Source organism: Bufo gargarizans, chromosome 3 (genome assembly GCF_014858855.1).
Source record: "Bufo gargarizans isolate SCDJY-AF-19 chromosome 3, ASM1485885v1, whole genome shotgun sequence".
NCBI classification, from domain to species: domain Eukaryota; kingdom Metazoa; phylum Chordata; class Amphibia; order Anura; family Bufonidae; genus Bufo; species Bufo gargarizans.
In genome coordinates, this window is record NC_058082.1 from 195950524 (window position 1) to 195972699 (window position 22176).

The window sequence follows — 22176 nt, forward strand, 5'->3', positions numbered from 1 at the left end:
TACAATGTGTCAAGAGAAAAAAATCTCTGAATGGCTTGGATAAGTAAAAGTGTTCTAAAGTTATTACCACATAAAGTGAGATATGTCAGATTTGCAAAATTAGGCCTTGTCAGGAAGGAGGCAGATGTGAAGTGGTTAGATAGATAGTTAGATAGCTTATATATATAATACAGATAGTTAGTGGGAGATAGTCAGTGTAGGTTATATCCTGATATAGTGTAGCTTTTGCAGTGCAGTGTGTTAGGTAGTGTGATAGGTTCTGCTGTCCATACATACATTTGCAAGAAAAAGTATGTGAACCCTTTGGAATGATATGGATTTCTGAACAAATTGGTCATAACATGTGATCTGATCTTCATTTAAGTCACAACAATAGACAATCACAGTCTGCTTAAACTAATAACACACAAATAATTAAATGTTACCATGTTTTTATTGAACACTCCATGTAAACATTCACAGTGCAGATGGAAAAGGTATATGAACCCCTAGACTAATGACATCTGCCATGCCCTATAAAAAACACACACCAGTTCTGGGTTTGCTTTTCACAAGAAGCATTGCCTTATGTGAATGATGCCTCGCACAAAAGAGCTCTCAGAAGACCTACGATTAAGAATAATTGACTTGCATAAAAGCTGGAACGGGTTATCAAAGTATCTCCAAAAGCCTTGTTGTTCATCAGTCCATGGTAAGACAAATTGTCTATAAATGGAGAAAGTTCAGCACTGCTGCTACTCTTCCTAGGAGTGGCTGTCCTGTAAAGATGACTGCAAAAGCACAGTGCAGACTGCTGATTGAGGTGAAGAAGAATCCTAGAGTGCCAGCTAAAGACTTACAAAAGTCACTGGCATATGCTAACATCCCTGTTAGCAAATCTACGATACGTAAAACAGTGAACAAGAATGGATGTCATAGGAGGATACCACAGAGAAAGCCACTGCTGTAAAAAAAAAAACATTGCTGCACGTTTACAGTTTGCACAAGAGCACCTGGATGTTCTACAGCAGTACTGGCAAAATATTCTGTGGACAGTTGAAACCAAAGTTGAGTGTGGAGAAAAAGAGGCACAGCACACCAACATCAAAACCTCATCCCAACTGTGAAGTATGGTGGTGGGAGCATCATGATTTGGGGCTGCTTTGCTGCGTCAGGGCCTGGACGGATTGCTATCATTGAAGGAAAAATGAATTCCCAAGTTTATCGACACATTTTGCAGGAGAACTTAAGGCCATCTGTCCACCAGCTAAGGCTCAACAGAAGATGGGTGTTGCAACAGGACAACGACCCAAAGCATAGAAGTAAATCAACAACAAAATGGCTTAAACAGAAGAAAATACGCCTTCTGGAGTGGCCCAGTCAGAGTCCTGACCCCAACTCAATTGAGATGCTGTAGCATGACCTCAAGAAAGCGATTCACACCAGACATCCCAAGAATATTGCTGAACTGAAACAGTTCTGTAAAGAGAAATGGTCAAGAATTACTCCTGACCGTTGTGCACGTCTGATCTGCAACTAGAGGAAACGTTTATTTGAAGTTATTGCTGCCAAAGGAGGTTCAACCAGTTATTAAATCCAAGTGTTCACATACTTTTTCCACCTGCACTGTGAATGTTTACATGGTGTGTTCAATAACATGGTAACATTTAATTCTTTGTGTGTTATTAGTTTAAGCAGACTGTGATTGTCTATTGTTGTGACTTAGATGAAGATCAGATCACATTTTATGACCAATTTGTGCAGAAATCCATATCATTACAAAGGGTTCACATACTTTTTCTTGCAACTGTACATGCACACCTTCTAAAATGTGAAGCTACACGTATTGCGCCAAAAATATTTGCATCATTAGTGCCGATTAGCGCAATCGCGACTATATTGGAGCACTCTATCTGCATATAAAGCCATTTTTAATGTTCTGCCATGCCAACCATTTTCTCCAGTCTCGAATTTTTATATTACATTGCCGATTTTGGCAATCAAAAAAATAATAGCCAATTCGCGAATATATGACGAATATTCTACAAATTCGAATATTGCCAATGCTGCTCATCACTAGTCATGTTGTCATGGCCATCACAAGATTCAGCAGTACAGAGGGGGATCTCGGGAATCACATTTTTGGGAAATATTTTTTTTTTTTGTTTTTTTTTTATCTGTGGTTGAAAACAATTACTGGAATGGTACCTTGAAAATACCTTTGTAGTCTGTAGTAGGGGAACAGGACCACATTGCACATTACCTTTCATTCCTATATACTGTGTGGGGATTCGCTCTGGTAGGCAGGGTAAGCAGACACAGTACAGAGGCAAAAACAAGGTTGTTAACGGTGTTCAGTTTCAGTTTCAGTGTTCACACCACACAAAATCCACAGTGCAAAAAGCCTTCACCTGGTCAGCAGATTTCCACCCGCAGTCCACAGCAGGCTTTAGAGGCCTGCTTCCCAAGCATGCGGCTCTCACAAAGATGGCCTCAGTGTCCCAAGACACAGACTCCACAGCTTCTCTGTCATGGAGGATAATCCACACCAGCTAATCGTGCTGGCTGGGTTTTTATATCCCAGCCAAAACCTGACCTGTAACCGTGGAGAACAGCCACCCACCCTGCTCTTTGGCTGCTCCCAATAAGAACCGGCTCGGATCGGCTTTACAGCCACACTAACAGCTGAAGTGTCAGACTGCAACTGCAAAACTGACACTTCAGGGAAAAACCTGGTTCTTACCTTACTGATGCCAGGAACCTCGGTGACACGTATCTTCCGTCAATGATGGCCCCTTGTTCCTTCTTACAACTGTAAATGGTGTTATAACACTGGATGGTATTGTGTAATATTTTGAGTATTTTATATATAGAATAATGTAGTAACAGCCATTTAGGAAACAATATAAATTACTGTATATTCAGCAATTATGGTAGTCTGTCACGTTCTTAATATACAGATGTTTTAATGCAGAATTCCTGTGGCCAACTTACCACACAAAGATGTCATATAAAGCTCAGCTGCAATGACAAAAAACTTTCCACACATTTTGTTTGATAAAGGGATATATTATCAGAATGAAAAATATGAGGCCCTGTAATAAGAGGTTATTCTTCCCGTTCCCTTTTCAAATGCCCAAATCCTTGAATAATCAGTGCCAATCAGGCAATAACCATTTGGTCCCCGTTTAGACTTGGCAACAAGTTCCCTAAGCTTTAAAAAACAATTATCATTCAGCTGCTGTTGAAATTGATTCTTGGGTTGACGAGAGCAGTCCCCTCTTGGCTGGTAAGGTCCTGCCATGGGAAGCAATTACTGCAAGATGCCAGCTGACAGACTCATTCCGTGGAAAGTCAGCTTGTCTTGATCCTCAGGCACTCTTAAGGCAAATTGTATCCTCACACTCATTTCAAACCTCTTACCGACTGTTCCCTTCTATAAGGGAAAATGGATTGTTCCTTTTTTTACTATGGCAAGCGATCGAATATAACTGGACACCTTCCCTCTACAATAGAATGCCTAATTTCACATTTCCAATACTACAATGTTATACAATGATGAAGAAGAAGGGATACAGAACTATGGAGAGTATGAGTTGCCTAAGGAGCACATGCACATTACTATGAGATTCTTCTACCAGAAGCAGCAAATTGAAACATTAGATGTCTCTAGTGACATTATCCTTATAAACCCTTGTATTCTAATTTATTTAAGAGTTATCATTCATGGCTTTCTTTTTACATTTCACATGGTGTTATTTACACCTCGGGCCCTTTTGAGTAAACTGGGTTATGCATAGGTTTAATTCTCTCTTATTAAACACACATTCTTTCTGATAGATAAAACTAAAAATTATGTGAAATTATTTAGAATAAATTAGTAATCTGTCAATGAACTGTTTTCTACCAATGGATAAAGGTAGCAGGTTAGGTACTGTACATTATGCATGGAAACATAATTAATACTATTAGATAGCCATTCCCAGGATGGTGACTATAGTAGAAAATACATCCACTTAAGGGCAGAGTTCTTCTCCCAGGACAACCACTGCAATGCTTTGATGTGGGTGCTGAATGCAGCAGGAGTGGGTGGCAACAGGTTGGTGAAGCAGGAGCAACTAAGCTAAACATTCAGGTTAGTGTAGCAAGAGCAGCTCACCACTACACTGCTGAGTGCAGGGCACAGTAAGTTTGACTGAGACGTCTTCCTTCTCCCCCTTATTGATACTGCCAACATCATACTATACATTCCTGTACAGTGCTTTGATGTGGGCACTGACTGTAAGTGCAGCAGGAGCAGCTGTAGGTCTTCAATATCACATTGGTGGAGGTCCGTTTTTTCAGGCTGCCGAAGCACTGGACACTGTGCAGTGTACAGAGTGGAAGCAGAAGGATCCATACACTGTGTAGTTTCTGGCAAAAAAATATACATCAATGGAAATTGTATTTCTTATATACCCTCTATTTATCTCTTCATGAAAAAGCTGTTGAGGAATATTTTTGTGGCAAGTTGCTTCTCATGTGAAAGCGACTATTTGTTGATGTACTACTTCCTCCCTATTTAAAGAGCGGTTCTTTAGCAGCTCCTGTGTTTATTGCACAGTTCGAATTAATCATTCAACAGTGACAGAAAATGACATCCTTATTTTTCAATTCTTACTCATTTCCCTAGTTCTGTTCTGGCCCTTTGTTGACATGCAGTTGCAGAACTCTGAGTGTGTAACAACAATCTCTGAAGTTTTCCTTCTGAATATTTGTGGGTGTTACCAAAGACTGCATCCCCATCCCCCTGCTCTGCAAAGGGAGTGAATAAAATTGCTGCACTTCTGCAGTCTGGGCTACTCATGTTGTATATGTGGAACTAATAAAGTACAGTGAAATTGCTGAAACACACAGGATATTCCCCCTACCTCTTCTTGTGCAATACCCTGCAGACACTTCCTCACAGCCAGCAAAAGAGTACAGAGGAGAGAACTCCTCTGGTCTTGGTCAGCCCTGTGTTTGCAGCTTGAGAAGGGAAGATACTGTGCACAGCATTTAACTCTTCAGTGTCTGATAACTTGTCAGGAGAAGAGGAAACTCTGTAGCTGCTCAGTACCTGAGACAGAGCCTCCAACCCCTAGTCTGTGCTGCTGATGGTAGGAGGGGTTAAACTTTGCTGAAGAATCCAGTGGGAGGGGAGACACAGGGCAAACAACTAAGTCAGCAGATCGGGCAGTGCAGGGGCCATGACGATGCTCCAACCAGCACAGCCTTCACAGTGAGGTTCCGTGCACAGACAGTGAGGCATACCTGCTCCCTACTGCTCCTTCAGGCTTGTGCACAGAAAGTCATCAGAGCAGGGAAAGAAGCTAATATCACAGGTCATGTGATGCTCAGCTAACTGGGAGAACAGGGCCACTGTAGATGAAGTAAGTGAAGTGAAAAACCCTTACATTTGCTTACATAGAAACATACAAAGAACAAAAAAAATAACTTGGACAAGGAGTTTAAAGATCAATGACTTGTATGTGTCTAAAAATAGTGCCATTAAAAATACAACTTGCAAAAAATAACATGCCCTAAAATGGCTATGTAAAAAGTAATGCAGGGAAAAAATGCGACAAAATTAGCTGTATCCTGAAGGCAAAAATTAGCCATGTTCTTAAGGGTTTTAAAGATAACTTATAAACATGCACATCCATACATTGGAATGGTATACACACTTTAGATGCTGTATTGTCCCAGCTATAGCTGACATTCTATCATAATTGTATTTTGTTATATTTGTTATCCACTTTACTTAGTGTATTTTGCTGCCATCTAGTGGCCATTGTTATATTTGGTTAATATAAGTTATCTATGTTGCAATTTATAAGGTCATTCATCTTGTAACTCATCCTCTTCTTTGAGCTCATATCCTGTGTCGTTCAGTCTTATTCTACAGTATTTGTCAGACATGCATTACAGAGCTGGAGAGGGGATTTTCCATTGACGTCTATCATCATTTCATCTCTCACCTGGAATTCTATATCCAGCTGGTGTCACTAGGGGAATTTATATTTATTTTATAACGCGTTCACTATCTTCCATTGCTTGTACAAGAGATTGCCGCTCACACTTATCAGAGATTTCTCTCACAACATTGTTTGCAGAATAATCAAAGGAAATCTAAATCTGTAGCATCTGCATGTAGATGTACAGTCTGCAAGCAAGCACACTATATAGCAGCTCTTCCATGCTTTAACAATGTCACAGCAGAGTTAACCGCAACTTTAAATAATTTATCTGCTGCCTATGGTCGCTAGCAGTGACAGTCCACAAGGTTCATCACATTCCTGAGTACACTAACTCCGATATTGATGATGCTTCAGCAGAGTTATCTAAGAAAAAGAATGCCTTAGGACAAAATAACAAGGATAAAGCAGAACTCTCCATTGCAAAGCTGCAGGAGGTTAGATCACATTGATTAACTTCAACCAAACTTATATATCCATCTTCTAGCTGTCCTTGTTCCAGAAGGTCAGCATTAGGCTACTTTCACACCTGTGTTTAAGTGCGGATCCGTCTGGTATATGCACAGATGGATCCGCACCTATAATGCAAACGCTTGTATCTGTTCAGAACAGATCCGTTTGTATTACCATGAACCCCCCCAAAAAAATGTAAAAAATTTTTTTTGTTTTTTTTGTTCATGATAATGCAAACGGATCCGTTTTGACTTACATTGAAAGTCAATGGGAGGCGGATCCGTTTTCAATTGCACCATATTGTGTCAGTAAAAACGGATCCATCCCCATTGACTTACATTGTAAGTCAGGACGGATCCGTTTGGCTCAGTTTCGTCAGACGGACATCAAAACGCTGCAAGCAGAGTTTTGGTGTCCGCCTCCAGAGCGGAATGGAGGCTGAACGGAGCCAAACTGATCCATTCTGAACGGATCCTTATAAATTCAGAATGCATTGGGGATGAACTGATCCATTTTGGGCCGCTTGTGAGAGACTTGAAACGGATCTCACAGGCGGACCCAGAAACGGCAGTGTGAAAGTAGCCTTATATGACAAGCTAAGAGAATCCTGTGCCAATGCAGAAAAAGCTAGTCCTAGTAGCTCCTTTGCTAAGAAGGAAGCAGAGGTTGGTAAAGGAAGAAACAGCTGTTTTAGCTCAACTGAAAGTCTTTGAAAACATTGCACCAAGATACTGATCTGGAGAAGTAAAAGACCGAGCTGATCGCACTACTGATTGTGTGCTAAAACAATCATCACCTATACCTCCTGCTAGCCACAATGATCTAACACTAAAGACATAAACTTCAAAGTTGCACATGCAATCATCACTTCCACTGTACCACATGGATGTATCCACATAGGAAGCAATATTACTGCCTACCATTGACAAGGTAATCAAGACAGCAGATCCTCCAGAGACTAGACCATAGCTTAACCATCATGCTACATCAATTTGTCCTGATACAGCTCAGCCTTGTACACCAGAGAACTTAGAGCCCCAGGGGAACCAAAGATTAGTCTGGATATAAGGAATAGGAGGTCAAAATCGTTACACTTCGCCAGATACATAATATTCAGGGAGCTAATAAACAAAAGCCTCTCAAATATTGATGACAGTGCTGAGAACTATAGGACCTGGAAATCAACCATTGAAGCTGTAATCAATTATCTTAACCTCAGCACCAAGGCAGAACTTGACCTGCTCATCAACTGGTTCAATCAAGAATCTACAGAAAGCATAAAAACATTAAGAGCAGTTCATGTGGGCTATTCAGAGGAAGATCTTGCTGTAGCATAGGGGGTACTTGAACAAACCTACAGTAGTTCTGAATCCATAGAAAGAGCCTTATTTATAAGACTTCAAAGCTTCCCAAAGATAACTAACAAGGACAACTGCAAGCCCCAGGATCTGGCTGACCTGCTAAAGGAACTGTTAGGTTCATAGTCCATGTCTGCCATGCTGCCCGGCCTTGTCCTGTGTAGGTTTTGGCCAGCACACTTCTATTCAGCCATATCTGTGCCCTTACGGTGCACATGCTCATGTCCAGTCTCTTAAAGAGCAGTGTGCCTGCTTCCAAATTGTTCCCCAGCCAATTTAGGTTCCCAAGTGACCAGCAAAGCTTAGTCTAGTACTTGTTACTAGGGCCTGCCGATGCATGCTTGCTTTGCAACATCGCCGGCATTCTTCCCATGACAACGGTGGTGCGGAGAGGACCTGGCCGCACACACCTCCTCCGCGTGGCCGGCGTCCTCAGTTCCCCAGGAGTGAGGAGGCAGGGAAAATGAGCGCCGAGGTTGATGACGAGGCGCACAGCTACTGTAGACCTGGAGGGACGGGTCACGTGACGCTGGCCAAGCCATGTGACTCTATTACTTCCGGTATTTAACAGGCAGCCTGCTGGCCACAGGTTGCCTGTTATTGGGTCTGTTTTACCTACGTACCTGCTACGCTTGTGTTGTTTAGATTTTCTGACCTCGGTTTCCATTCCTGACCTCGCTCCTGTTTATCCCCTGGATTTTGACTTGACCTCCTGGCTATTTGACCTCGGTGTGCTGTTTGACTATTCTATTGTTTATTGCTTATGTACTTACGTCCTCTCCTGGTACTGACCTCGGTTTGCTTCACCTCACTTTGTGTTCTGTATGTCCTGTTGCTTCTCTGTGTTCCTCCCTTTCCCTACCCTGCACTTACCCAGGTTAGGGACTGTCGTCCAGTTGTGCACTGTTACCTAGGACGGATTGTGCAAGTAGGCAGGGAGAGAGGCGTGGGTGGCAGTTAGCATGCTTCCCTACCCTCCTGTGACAGAAGAACAGACCATCTTCATTATGGACCCTATTCGTGTGCTTACTGATCAGGTGCAGAACCTTACGCAAATGGTGCAAGAGCTGGCTGAAAGATTTCAGCAGCAGGAATCTGTTCAGAAATTACCCGTACCGATTTCTTCCACACAGAATATTGAACCCCATGTTAAGCTTCCGGAATGGTTTTCGGGAGAACACAAAGCTTTCCTTGCTTTCAGAGAAAGCTGTAAGTTGTACTTCAGTTTACGTCCACATTAGTCTGGCTCCGAATAGACAGAAGGTCGGGATTGTCATTTCCTTGCTACAAGGTGACCCTCAGGAATGTGCATTCTCTCATTCCACTGACTCCCCTTGTCTGATGTCTGTAGCTTTTTTTCAGACCCTGGGGGTGCTTTATGATGAACTGGATAGGTCGACTGAGTCTTAGTTGGAATCCCTCACTCAGGGGAACGGACCAGTGGAGGAATACTGCACTCAGTTTAGGAAGTGGTGTGTTCCCTCGTGCTCGAATGAGCCAGTCCTCAAATGGCAGTTCAGGTCAGGACTTTCAGAAAATCTTAAAGACATGCTAGTCTGTTACCCCTGTCCTGACACCTTAGAAGAGACCATGACGTTAGCAGTGAGACTGGACAGACATATTAGGAAATGACAATGGGAGCACTTGTCTTCTCCACAGGCAATGGCCAAACCAGACTCCTTTCCTATGGGGTCAAGGCGGAAAATCTTCTGGATCAGCCCATACAACATCCAACTTGTTTCTACTGTAGTGACTCTGACCATTGGGTACGACAGTGCCCGAAGGTTCCTCCGTCCGGAAGGTCACCCAAACCAGATGTCTCGCAGGATAAGGCACTTCCAGAGGCAGTAGAGAAGACATTATTAGTACCAGTGATTATCTCTTTGGGTTCTAGTAAACGTTCTGGGAAGGTCTTTATTGATTTGGGTTGTGCCTCTAATTTTGTGGATTATTACTTTATTCTCTCTCTGGGGATACCCATGTTGGCATTTCCTAGTCCTATACACATTATTACCGTTGATTCCACTCCTCTGGTGGGTGGTACGGTCAAATTGTGTACTCCTGAAGTTACCCTGACTGTCGGGGCTTGTCATACCGAGATTTGTTCTTTTCTCATATTAAAGAATTTACCAGTGGAGGTGGTTTTGGGTATGCCTTGGCTTCAACTTCATAACCCAGTTATTAATTGGAACATAGGCAAAATAGAGAAATGGGGTCCCAAATGTAATTCTAATTGTCTTCCGACTGTTCAGGCTGGAATCACGACTAAGTCAAAAATTCTTCCTCCATATATTAGTGATTTTCTGGATGTATTTTCCACATCTGACGTTGAGAATCTGCCCCCCCCCCCCATAGATCATATGATTGTGCTATCAGTCTTGTCGCAGGATCTAAATTCCCTAAGGGCTGTATTTATAATTTTTCCGGGCCTGAGCGAATTGCTGTGAAGGAGTATCTCAAGGAAAGTTTAAGAAAAAGTCATATCCGACCTTCGGTATCACATATGGGGGCAGGTTTCTTTTTTTGTGGAAAATAAGGATGGAGGTCTGAGACCCTGTCACTATTAAAAATCAATACTCTTTACCGTTGATTTCAGACTTGATTTTACCATGCTTGGGGCTTGTTGGTTTTCTAAACTTGATTTAAGAGGAGCATATAACTTGATTCGAATCAGAGAGTGGGACGAGTGGAAGAGTGCCTTTAACACTCCTGAAGGTCATTTTGAATATTTGGTCATGCCGTTTGGACTCTGTAATGCGCCAGCAGTATTTAAAAAATTTATAAATGATATTTTATTGGTAAGTTTATGATAGTAAACTTAGACGATATCTTCATTTTTTCGCCTAGTTGGGAGTCTCATGTCAACCATACCAGACAAGTGTTGGAAGTCCTGAAGGAAAACCAATTATTTGCAAAAAAGAATAGTGTATTTTTGGGGTACAAGAAATTTTGTTTCTGTTTTATATCCTTACGCCTCAATCTTTTAAGATGGATTCGGGGAAGGTACAAGCAATTCAGGGGTGGGTGAGACAATTATTATCAAAAATGTATTAAAAACTTTTCGGTAATCACTAAACCCCTGACTGACTTAACTAGGAAGGGGCCGGATCTAGTTAATTGGCCATCTGAGGCCATAGAAGCCTTCGAAAACCTCAAAAGGTGTTTCGGTAGCGCTCCGGTCCTGACTCAGCCGGATAAAGAAAGACCCTTTATTATCGAGGTTGATGCATCTGAGGACGGACTAGGGACTGTTCTCTCTCAGGGGTCATCACAAACCTAAGACCGTGTGCTCTCTTTTCCCATAAGTTATCTCCTACTGAGAGAAATTACGACATTGGGAACCAAGAGCTCCTCGCTATTAAATGGGTTTTTAAAGAATGGCAACATTTTTGGGAGGGGGCTCAACACTGTGTCACTGCAGACTCTCCTCCTGAACCAATTTTGCCAGCGGGTATTATTGTGGCCTCAATTTTCTCTGATATTACTGCTGAAATTGAGAACGAACAACATCTAGCTCTGGTACAGTCCTCCATTGACAAATTATTTGTTCCAGGTCACTTACGACTCCGGCTTTTGGGTGAGTGCCATAATTCTGTGTTTTGTGGACATCCTGGCGTTAATGCCACCTCTAGGTCCTACTGGTGGCCCACGTTATCTAGAGATGTCCACGCTTATGTGTCTTCATGTGAGGTATGTGTCAGAGCCAAAACTCCTAGAACCCGTCCAGCTGGTGAGTTACGACCTATACCCATTCCTAATAGACCGTGGTCGCATATTTCCATGGATTTTATAACTGACTTGCCTGTCTCTGAGGGTAAATTGGTGGTATGGGTAGTGGTCGATAGATTTAGTAAAATGGTGCATTTTATTCCTTTGTCAAAACTGCCCAATGCTAAAACTGGCTTCCCTGTTTCTTGATCGTGTGGTACGTCTTTACGGAATTCCAGAAAATATTGTCTTTGACTGAGGCGTTCAGTTTGTTTCTAGGTTTTGGAGGGCCTTTTGTCTTAAAGAGGACCTTTCATCGGGAAAAAATTCTGAACTAAGTATCATGATCTATACAGTGGCGCCCAGGGATCTCACTGCACTTACTATTATCCCAGGACACCGCTCCGTTCTCCCGCTATGCCTTCCGGTATGTTCGGTCACTTGGAGATAGTAGGCGGAGACTTAGGGGACTTGGTTATAGTAGGAGGAGACTGCCCTTGTTCTCCTGGGCGTCTTCTTTTCCCAGGCTGTAGCGCTTTTCATCCTGAAACTATTGGCCAAACCAAACCGTTGAAACAGTCTATGGAACCATTTCTGAGATGTTATGTTTCGGATAATCAACTGTTATGGGTACGACATCTACCTTTGGCTGAGTTTGCCATTATTAACTGGATGAACTCATTCACTGGGATGTCACCGTTTTTCTGCAATCTCGGATTCCATCCACGATTTAATTTATTTTCGCCGTCTTCCTCACAAATTCAAGAAGCAGATAATCTAATTAGTAAACTGTGCACAGTCTGGGCCCAGAAAGCTCAGGAGGTTCAGAAAATCAAGGCTGATAAGAAGCAAAGTTATTGGTGTGATTAACCCTGTGTTGTTTAGACTGAGACTGCCTGGCTCCTTTTGAATTTATAACATGTTTCATAAATCTTTGTTAACATGTTTCATAAATCTTTGTTAATGTTCCAATATCTTGTGCATTGGAAGGGTTTCGGACCAGAGGAGAGGTCCTGGGTACCAGTAAATAAGTTGCATGCCGCCAGATTGATTAAAGGTTTCCCATTGTGCTCATCCGGAGAAACCCGTTCCTGTGACTTTGGGTCCGGTGGCCCCTCGTTGAAGGGGGGATACTGTTTATAGGGCCCGGCGATGCACGCTTGCTTTGCAGAATCGCCGGCACCCTTTCCAAGATGAGGATCGAGGAGGAACTGGCCACACACACACCTCCTCAGCGTGGTCAGGATCCTCCATTCCCAAGGAGGCAGGGAAACTGAGCGTCGAGGTTGATGACTCGCCGCTCAGCTACTTTAGACCTGGAGGGACGGGTCACGTGATGCTGGCCACGTCATGTGACTCTATTACCTCTGGTATTTACCAGGAAGCCTGCTGGCCACAGGTTGCCTGTTATTGGGTCTGTATTACCTACCTGCTACGCTTGTGTTATTTAGATTTTATGACCTCGTATTCCGTTCCTGACCTCGCTCCTGTTTATCGTGGAGTACAGGCCCCAAACATTGGACATTCACTGGACAGAAAAGATCAAGTGATTATGTGGCTGGAGGTACATTAGGTGGTCACCGTGTAACAATTTTACTGTTGGCCAGTTAGATTGCAGGCCCCAAAAATTATACATTCGTCGTACAGAAAATATCAAGTGATTATGTGGCTGAAGATATATTAGATGGTCAATGGATGTCAATTTTACTGCAGTCCAGTGGAGTACAGGCCCCAAACATTAAGCATTCACTGGACAGAAAACATCAAGTGATTATGTGGCTGGAGGTATATTAGACGGTCACTGGATAACAATTTTACTGCAGGCCAGTGGAGTACAGACCCCAAACATTATGCATTTACCAGACTGAAAAGATCAAGTGATTATGTGGCTGGAGGTATATTAGACGGTCATTGGATAACAATTTTACTGTAGACCAGTACAAATACATGTCAAATACATATATTTAAAAGAACTAAAAATATAACATTGGATTAAAAACATGGCTAACGAAATCCCCCCTCTTAAATAAACCCCAAATTATAATAGGTAAAATTCGATAACACTTGATTGTCACAGGTGTTGAATTCCTCTGAGGCCCCAACAATTAGGCATTCACCGTACAGAAAAGATCAAGTAATTATGTGGCTGGAGGTATAATAGATGGTCATTGAATACCAATTTTACTGCAGGCCAGTTGAGAACAGGCCCCAAACATTAGGAATTTACCGGACAGAAAAGGCCTAATGTCGCTGTATTTACATAAGACAGGGACCTTTCTTTGTTCTGGGTGGTGGCGGATATGTATGGGCTGGCATTAGGAAATTGAATTAAACGTGGTCGTCACAGGTGTCGAATTCCTCTGAGATCCATGCCTCATTCATTTTTAGAAATGTGAGGTAGTCCACACTGTCTTGAGCTAGAGGAGTGTGCTTATCAGTCACGATCCCCCCTGCTACGCTGAACTTCCTTTCGGACAGGACACTTGACGAGGGGCTAGCCAAAAGAACCATGGCAAATTGTGCCAGCTCTGGCCACAGGTCAAGCCTGCACAACCAGTAGTCCAGTGGTTCCTCAATTCTCAGAGCGTCCACATCGGCCATTAACCCGATATAGTCAGACACCTGTCGGTCTAGAGGTTCCCTGTGGCTGGATCCTGAGAGCAGCTGTTGATGGGTTGGCTTCAAGAATGATCTCATATGCAAAATGACCAACACATCTTCAAACCGCCCTCTTCTTGCATGCGCGGTAGGATTGGTACACTCAACTGTTTCTCTGTGGGTAGAAATTCCTCTGCCAGCGCCCGCAACAGCAGAATGTAGCATCTCTCACAAGAAGGCCTGGAAATGCTGCATTCCGACAGCTCTCTGTGATGCTGGTAATATGTCCGCCATTTTGTGTTTGTACTGGGGCTATAAGTACTATAATCCCCTCTATCAGTATTTTGTGGAAACAGGTATATAGAATCTCTTAATGAGTATTTGCTGGTAGCTGGTATATCAAACCCCTTAATCAATATTTGGTAGAAGCTGGTGTATTGCAGGACTCAATCAATATTTGGTGGAAGCCAGTATATCAATCCCCTCTATCAGTATTTTGTGGAAGCAGGTATATAGAACCCCTATTGAGTATTTGCTGGAAGCTGGTATATCAAACCTCTTAATCAATATTTGGTGGAAGCTGGTGTATCGCAGGACTCAATCAATTCTCAGAGCGTCCACATCGGCCATTAACCCGATATAGTCAGACACCTGTCGGTCTAGAGGTTCCCTGTGGCTGGATCCTGAGAGCAGCTGTTGATGGGTTGGCTTCAAGAATGATCTCATATGCAAAATGACCAACACATCTTCAAACCGCCCTCTTCTTGCATGCGCGGTAGGATTGGTACACTCAACTGTTTCTCTGTGGGTAGAAATTCCTCTGCCAGCGCCCGCAACAGCAGAATGTAGCATCTCTCACAAGAAGGCCTGGAAATGCTGCATTCCGACAGCTCTCTGTGATGCTGGTAATATGTCCGCCATTTTGTGTTTGTACTGGGGCTATAAGTACTATAATCCCCTCTATCAGTATTTTGTGGAAACAGGTATATAGAATCTCTTAATGAGTATTTGCTGGTAGCTGGTATATCAAACCCCTTAATCAATATTTGGTAGAAGCTGGTGTATTGCAGGACTCAATCAATATTTGGTGGAAGCCAGTATATCAATCCCCTCTATCAGTATTTTGTGGAAGCAGGTATATAGAACCCCTATTGAGTATTTGCTGGAAGCTGGTATATCAAACCTCTTAATCAATATTTGGTGGAAGCTGGTGTATCGCAGGACTCAATCAATATTTAGTGTAAGCCGGTATATCAATCCCCTTAATATATGGTGGAAGCTGGTGTATCGCAGGCCTCAATCAATATTTAGTGGAAGCCGGTATATCTATCCCCTCTATCAATTTTTTGTGGAAACAGGTATATATAGAACCCCTTAAAGGGAACCTGTCAGCGGCAAAAACCACCCTAAACTGCCAGCAGTACCTTCAAGTAGCCGGCAGTGTGTTTCTAATGATCATTTTCTTTCTGCAGTCAAATGCGGTAAAAGCAGGAAAAAACAGGCATCGGCCTCCTTGCTTCAAGTCAAGGTAACCGCGCCCCCTTCTCTGCCCTGTCGCAGTGACTGTCCGCTTGACTTCAAGAGTGAGTAGAAAATAGCACGCTCAGGGGATAAAAGACATATTTTCCTGTTTTTACTGCATCTTCCCTTTAATGAGTATTTGCTGGAAGCCAGTATATCAAACCCCTTAATCAATATTTGGTGGAAGCCAGTGTATCGCAGGCCTCAATCAATATTTGATAAAATGTGGCATATCACACCCCTCAATCAGTATTTTGTGGAAGCAGGTATATTAAACCCCTTAATCAGTATTTTGTGGAAGCAGGAATATCACACCCCTTAATCAGTTTTTTGGGGGGCAACAATTATATCACATCAGTTGCAATTAGTTATTCCAACAGTGTTTGTCCCTCTATCTAGCTGCGGTATCTCAACAAAACCGCACACAACTGTTGCACAATACAAATGCACTATAATATACTTTCTATGCTAGAAGGTATATTATAGGTATATCACACCCCTCAATCAGTTTTTTTGATGGGGGGGAGCAACAGGTATATCATAGTGATAAACGGCATTGGCAATATTAGAATTTGCGATATTTCGTGAATTTTTGGCCGAATATTCGCCATAAGTTAGCAAATTCGAGAATTCATTATCTCCAGTCATTATTTTCTTGATTGCGAAAATCGGCAATGTAATATAGTCGCGATAAAAATTCACGATTAGAATATTCACAATCAACACTAAGGGGTAGGCAACTAGGCAACTTTCCTATTGGTTGCTAGGGATGTTGCTAAATGCTGATATTCGTGATTAGAATATTCACGATCAACACTATTCGCGAATATGAATATATAGAACTATATTCTAAATATTCGTGAATTCTCGAAGTGGTGATATTCGCGATTAAAATTTGAGATTCAAATATTCCCACTCAACACTAATATATCACACCAGTTGCAATTAGTTATTCCAATACCGTTTGTTCCTCTATCTAGCTGCGGTATCTCAGCAGAACCGCACACAACTGCTGCACAATACAAATGCACTATAATATACTTTCTACGTTAGAAGGTATATTATAGGTATATCACACCCCTCAATAATTTTTTTTGGGGGGGGGGACAACTTGTATATCACACTAGTTGCAATTAGTTATTCCAATAGCGTTTGTCCCTCTATCTAGCTGCAGTATCGCAGCAGAACCGTACACAACTGCTGCACAATACAAATGCACTATAATATAATTTATATGTTAGAAATTATATTATAAGTAAATCACACCCCTCAGTATGTCACACCTATCGATAGCACACCTATACCAGTCCTTTAAATTACTTTTGTGGCCCTATTAGCAAGCGTTCGGTGTCCCTAACAGTCAGTCCCTTGTCCACACAGCAACCTCTCCCTACACTGGCAAAAAACATATTGTAAAATGGCTGCCAGATCAGGTCTATTTATAGGGTAGGGGGTGTGTCCATGTTCTGAAATGTCTCAATCCGCTGTCCTGTCCCACCTGATGGATGTGTCATAAGTCAAAGTTCGGCACAATGCAAAAAAATATGGCGTCGGTGGACATCGCCATTTGTTTGCTTGTTTGGTGAACTGCGAATGAGCAAAGTTTGCTGCGAAACGACCGCCGGGCGAATCGCAAGGCCATCTTTAATTACTTATTAGCATTGTAGGATGTACAGTCGTGGCCAAAAGTTTTGAGAATGACACAAATATTAGTTTTCACAAAGTTTGCTGCTAAACTGCTTTTAGATATTTGTTTCAGTTGTTTCTGTGATGCAGTAAAATATAATTACACGCACTTCATAAGTTTCAAAGGCTTTTATCGACAATTACATGACATTTATGCAAAGAGTCAGTATTTGCAGTGTTGGACCTTCTTTTTCAGGACCTCTGCAATTCGACTGGGCATGCTCTCAATCAACTTCTGGGCCAATTCCTGACTGACAGCAACCCATTCTTTCATAATCACTACTTGGAATTTGTCAGAATTAGTGGGTTTTTGTTTGTCCACCCGCCTCTTGAGGATTGACCAAAGGTTCTCAATGGGATTAAGATCTGGGGAGTTTCCAGGCCATGGACCCAAAATGTCAACGTTTTGGTCCCCGAGCAACTTAGTTATCACTTTTGCCTTATGGCTTGGCGCTCCATCGTGCTGGAAAATGCATTGTTCTTCACCAAACTGTTGTTGGATTGTTGGAAGAAGTTGCTGTTGGAGGGTGTTTTGGTACCATTCTTTATTCATGGCTGTGTTTTGGGGCAAAATTGTGAGTGAGCCCACTCCCTTGAATGAGAAGCAACCCCACACATGAATGGTCTCAGAATGCTTTACAGTTGGCATGACACAGGACTGATGGTAGTGCTCACCTTTTCTTCTCCAGACAAGCTTTTTTTCCTGATGCCCCAAACAATCGGAAAGAGGCTTCATCGGAGAATATGACTTTGCCCCAGTCCTCAGCAGTCCATTCACCATATTTTCTGCAGAAGATCAATCTGTCCCTGATGTTTTTTTTGGAGAGAAGTGGCTTCTTTGCTGCCCTTCTTGACACCAGGCCATCTTCCAAAAGTCTTCGCCTCACTGTGCGTGCAGATGCGCTCACACCTGCCTGCTGCCATTCCTGAGCAAGCTCTGCACTGGTGGCACTCCGATCCCGCAGCTGAATCCTCTTTAGGGGACGATCTTGGCGCTTTCTGGACTTTCTTGGACGCCCTGAAGCCTTCTTAACAAGAATTGAACCTCTTTCCTTGAAGTTCTTGATTATCCTATAAAATGTTGATTGAGGTGCAATCTTAGTAGCCATAATATCCTTGCTTGTGAAGCCATTTTTATGCAACTCAATGATGGCTGCACGCGTTTCTTTGCAGATCACCATGGTTAACAATGGAAGAACAATGATTTCATGCATCACCCTCCTTTTAACAGGTCATGTCTGCCATTTTAACCCAATCAGCCTGACATAATGATCTCCAGCCTTGTGCTCGTCAACATTCTCACCTGAGTTAACAAGACGATTACTGAAATGATCTCAGCAGGTCCTTTAATGATAGCAATGAAATGCAGTGGAAAGTTTTTTTTAGGATTAAGTTAATTTTCATGGCAAAGAAGGACTATGCAATTCATCTGATAACTCTTCGCAACATTCTGGAGTATATGCAAATTGCTATTAAAAAAACTTAAGCAGCAACTTTTCCAATTTCCAATATTTATGTAATTCTCAAAACTTTTGGCCACAACTGTACATGGTCAAGTCACATTATTATTATCACCAGCTAATATCTAGAGTTATCGCTGTGTACAGCATGGACAGCAGTTAGATGGTCCAGGTAGGTTTTCACAGGTATCTTGGTCCATGCTGACTGCAGTGCATACCACAGTTGCTGGAGGGTGTGTGGGGTTGGGGGGCGTTCCATAGAACGAATATTGTGATCAATGTTGTCCTACAAATGCTCAATTGGGTTAAAGTCTTGGAAATTACGGGGCCAGGGTAGTACGCTTTTTTCTACCAGTATCAGACATTTCTAGCTGTTTGACATATTGCATTGTCTTGCTGTAAGATTCCATCTGACCCAGGGAAGACAATATGGGTGTATGTGATCTTCAAGGATGGATTCATATTCAAATTGGTTGGGAGAGCCTTCCACATAGATTATTGGGTCCAGAGAATGCCCTTAAAACATTCCCCAGACCATAATGCTACCTCCACCAGCTTGTGTTCTTCCAGCAATGGTTCTAGGGTATTTGCTCTCTGATATTTCTCGCCTGACACATTAACATCCTTCTGTTTGATGAAGCATAAAACGTGACTCATCAGAGAAGGCAACTGTCAGGGCTGTGTCACATTTTAGGTGTTGTTTGCCGTGACACATTTGCCGTGCATACTACTTACCAGGGGCAACATGTTGTGTTGAAACATAGTTACATAGTAAGTTACATAGTTAATACGGTTGAAAAAAGACAAACGTCCATCAAGTTCAACCAAGGGATAGGTGGGGATGCGAATCCCAGAAGCAACGGTGGTCCTTTCAACCAATAAGAATTTGCAAAGGCACTAAAGGATGCTGGTCTGGTGGCAAAATCTGCCAGGTTGAGATAAACCTGAAAAATTGCACTATTTTCCATTCTAACAAACTTCCCAAATCTTTTAATGCTATTAGATTAATCTTTGGAGAATTAAGTATTCATCATTTTAATAAACTCCTTTGGGGTCATTTATTATCCATAAATATGCCTATATTGTATACTCTGCCCCTTATTTTCTGGTTCCTTCCCTGTCTGGTGCTTGTGGGGTTAACTATCTGGCTGGGTGTGGTCACTAGGTGCTTTATTGCCTGTGGCTTGTAGGCTGGAGTTAGTTGTCCTCCAGCCCCTGTAGGTGCTGGAGCTATGCTCCTGTCCTGGGTGTTCCATCTGCCCAGTCCTTGAGGGCCACCTAGTGAGACATCGATGTCATCTCATTGTCACCTTCCCTACCTATCCTTTATCTATGTTTGGTGTGGTATGTTTGGGTTGGTGTAGTATGTCTAGTTGTTGTTCCATGTCTGGTCTGTCTATGGTGTGTATAGTCCTACATGGATGCTAGACATCCCCCTGTTTGTCTGTGCCTTCAGTAACAGGGCTCCAGGGTTCCCTGGAGGGGGAACAACAAGTCAGTGAGAAGCTCTGCCTGGCGCTGCCATGCACCATTTCTGCATGGGGGTCAAGGCAGTTACTGGTTTTCTGAATCCTGTATTTGTTGTTTTGTGCTTCATCCTGTTTGGTGTTCGGGTTCCAGTACATATTCATGGGTTCTAGTCGTTGCTGCGGCAGGTAAGTGCTTGTTGTTCTGGGTTCTTACCTGCCGATTTAGTTGCTGTTCTCTGTCTTCCCCTTTCCTTGCATCTAGGCTGGTGGAGACTCCTGTTCATCCGTATCTTGGAAGAACAGGTCATCTCAGCCCTGTCTCTATTCCAGGGATTATCAGGGCGACTGAGTCTCAGGTTCCTGTGTATGAGCCCGCCTACCATTAGGGTTTGCTCATACGGTTAGGAGTTAAGGCAAGTGTAACGGATCTCCTGGCACCCCGACTGGGTAACTCCGTCGATGGATGCTCCTAGTGCTTCCCGAGGACTCCAAGCACTCCACTTGACACCGTAAGTGCTGCAGACCCCACGAACCGCCAAAGCTTGGTTGAGGTCTCACCGTCTCCTACCCACCCTGGACCTACGACAAGGCTCCAGGCTCCATTGGGTGATCCTCTCCTAAATCCAGAGAGCAGGAACAGCTCTTACAAGAGCTAGGAGTTATAGCCAGGGGAGTATACAGCGTATAGCAATCCCCATACACATGAGACAAGGCTCTATGTTGAATGTAAAACAGGAACTCTTTATTGAACACACAAGCATTGACTTATACACATTTTCCAACAAGGTTACCACCCCCGTGGACCTGGTTGGGAACTGAGGACATGACCTAGCAGCCAATCCTTAACAGCTTTACAGTTTAAACACCTTTATACAAAATCCTCCCCTCTGCCTGTGATACAATTACCTTACACAATGGGTTGATGTAATTATCACAGGCAGGAGAATACATAGTTTTAAACAATGTCTTCTGTCCTGGAGACAACCGAGGAGTAATTCAATTATCTCTCAGGACAAAAGGAAATCGCCAATACACACGTGGGGACATTAGGACAGACATCACTATTCAAATATACAATGTCCCAACCATTACAGTAAATATAGACATTTAACATATCCCCAGATGGCTTGGATCTGACTGCTCAATATATCCAAACAGCCCTCAGATGCCGCAAACACAGTCAAATCGCCATGGGGTTTAAGTTTAGCATGGGCTGATGAGAGGGCCCATAATCCTGGGGCAAGAGGCTGGCAACCAGGCTTCTCCAGCACCCAGTGGCGAGGATGGTTTTGCCACAGCGAGGATTAGGGATGCTCTAGGAGGTGCCTTGCTCATTGTCCCCGGTGTCCTGGCCTAGTTGCTATTCCCATTTACCCTTCGGTGTTCGGTGGGGAGTTTCCTCCTACTCTCCTTCATGACAGCAACCCTTTTGCCAACTAGGGAGGTCCAATTCCAAGCCTGCTTCGAAAATTGAAGCCTCTACAGCAGATACAACTTCATTAGCAAAGGTGCAGTGACCATCTGATTCTGACCCTCCTACACAGTAGGCTTTGCTGAATTGTTGTTTTAGACACATGTCTGCTAGCCCCCTTGTTCATTTTGCCAGTAATCTGCAAATGTAAATGTATTTTTTTTCATGTCTTTGTACAATAACATGTTATAGACTATTGTCACATGATAATCTACAATTGAAAGCACATTTTCTTTCTGTCCCTCAGTTTCACCATGTCCTTGCAATAAAAGTTGAATGTTACTCTCCCACACTTAAAGAATGTCATGGGCTCGGGGAAAAAATATACAAGATTGCAGAGATACTCTAAAAGAGCTTGGGGTGTGTTACAAGTGTTGCGCCTCCTCAAACCACATTGCAAAGGACTGTAATGCTGTCATTAAGTGTACCAAATGCAGTAGAGACAATCATGTTATAGCTATGCATCCTTCTCCATCT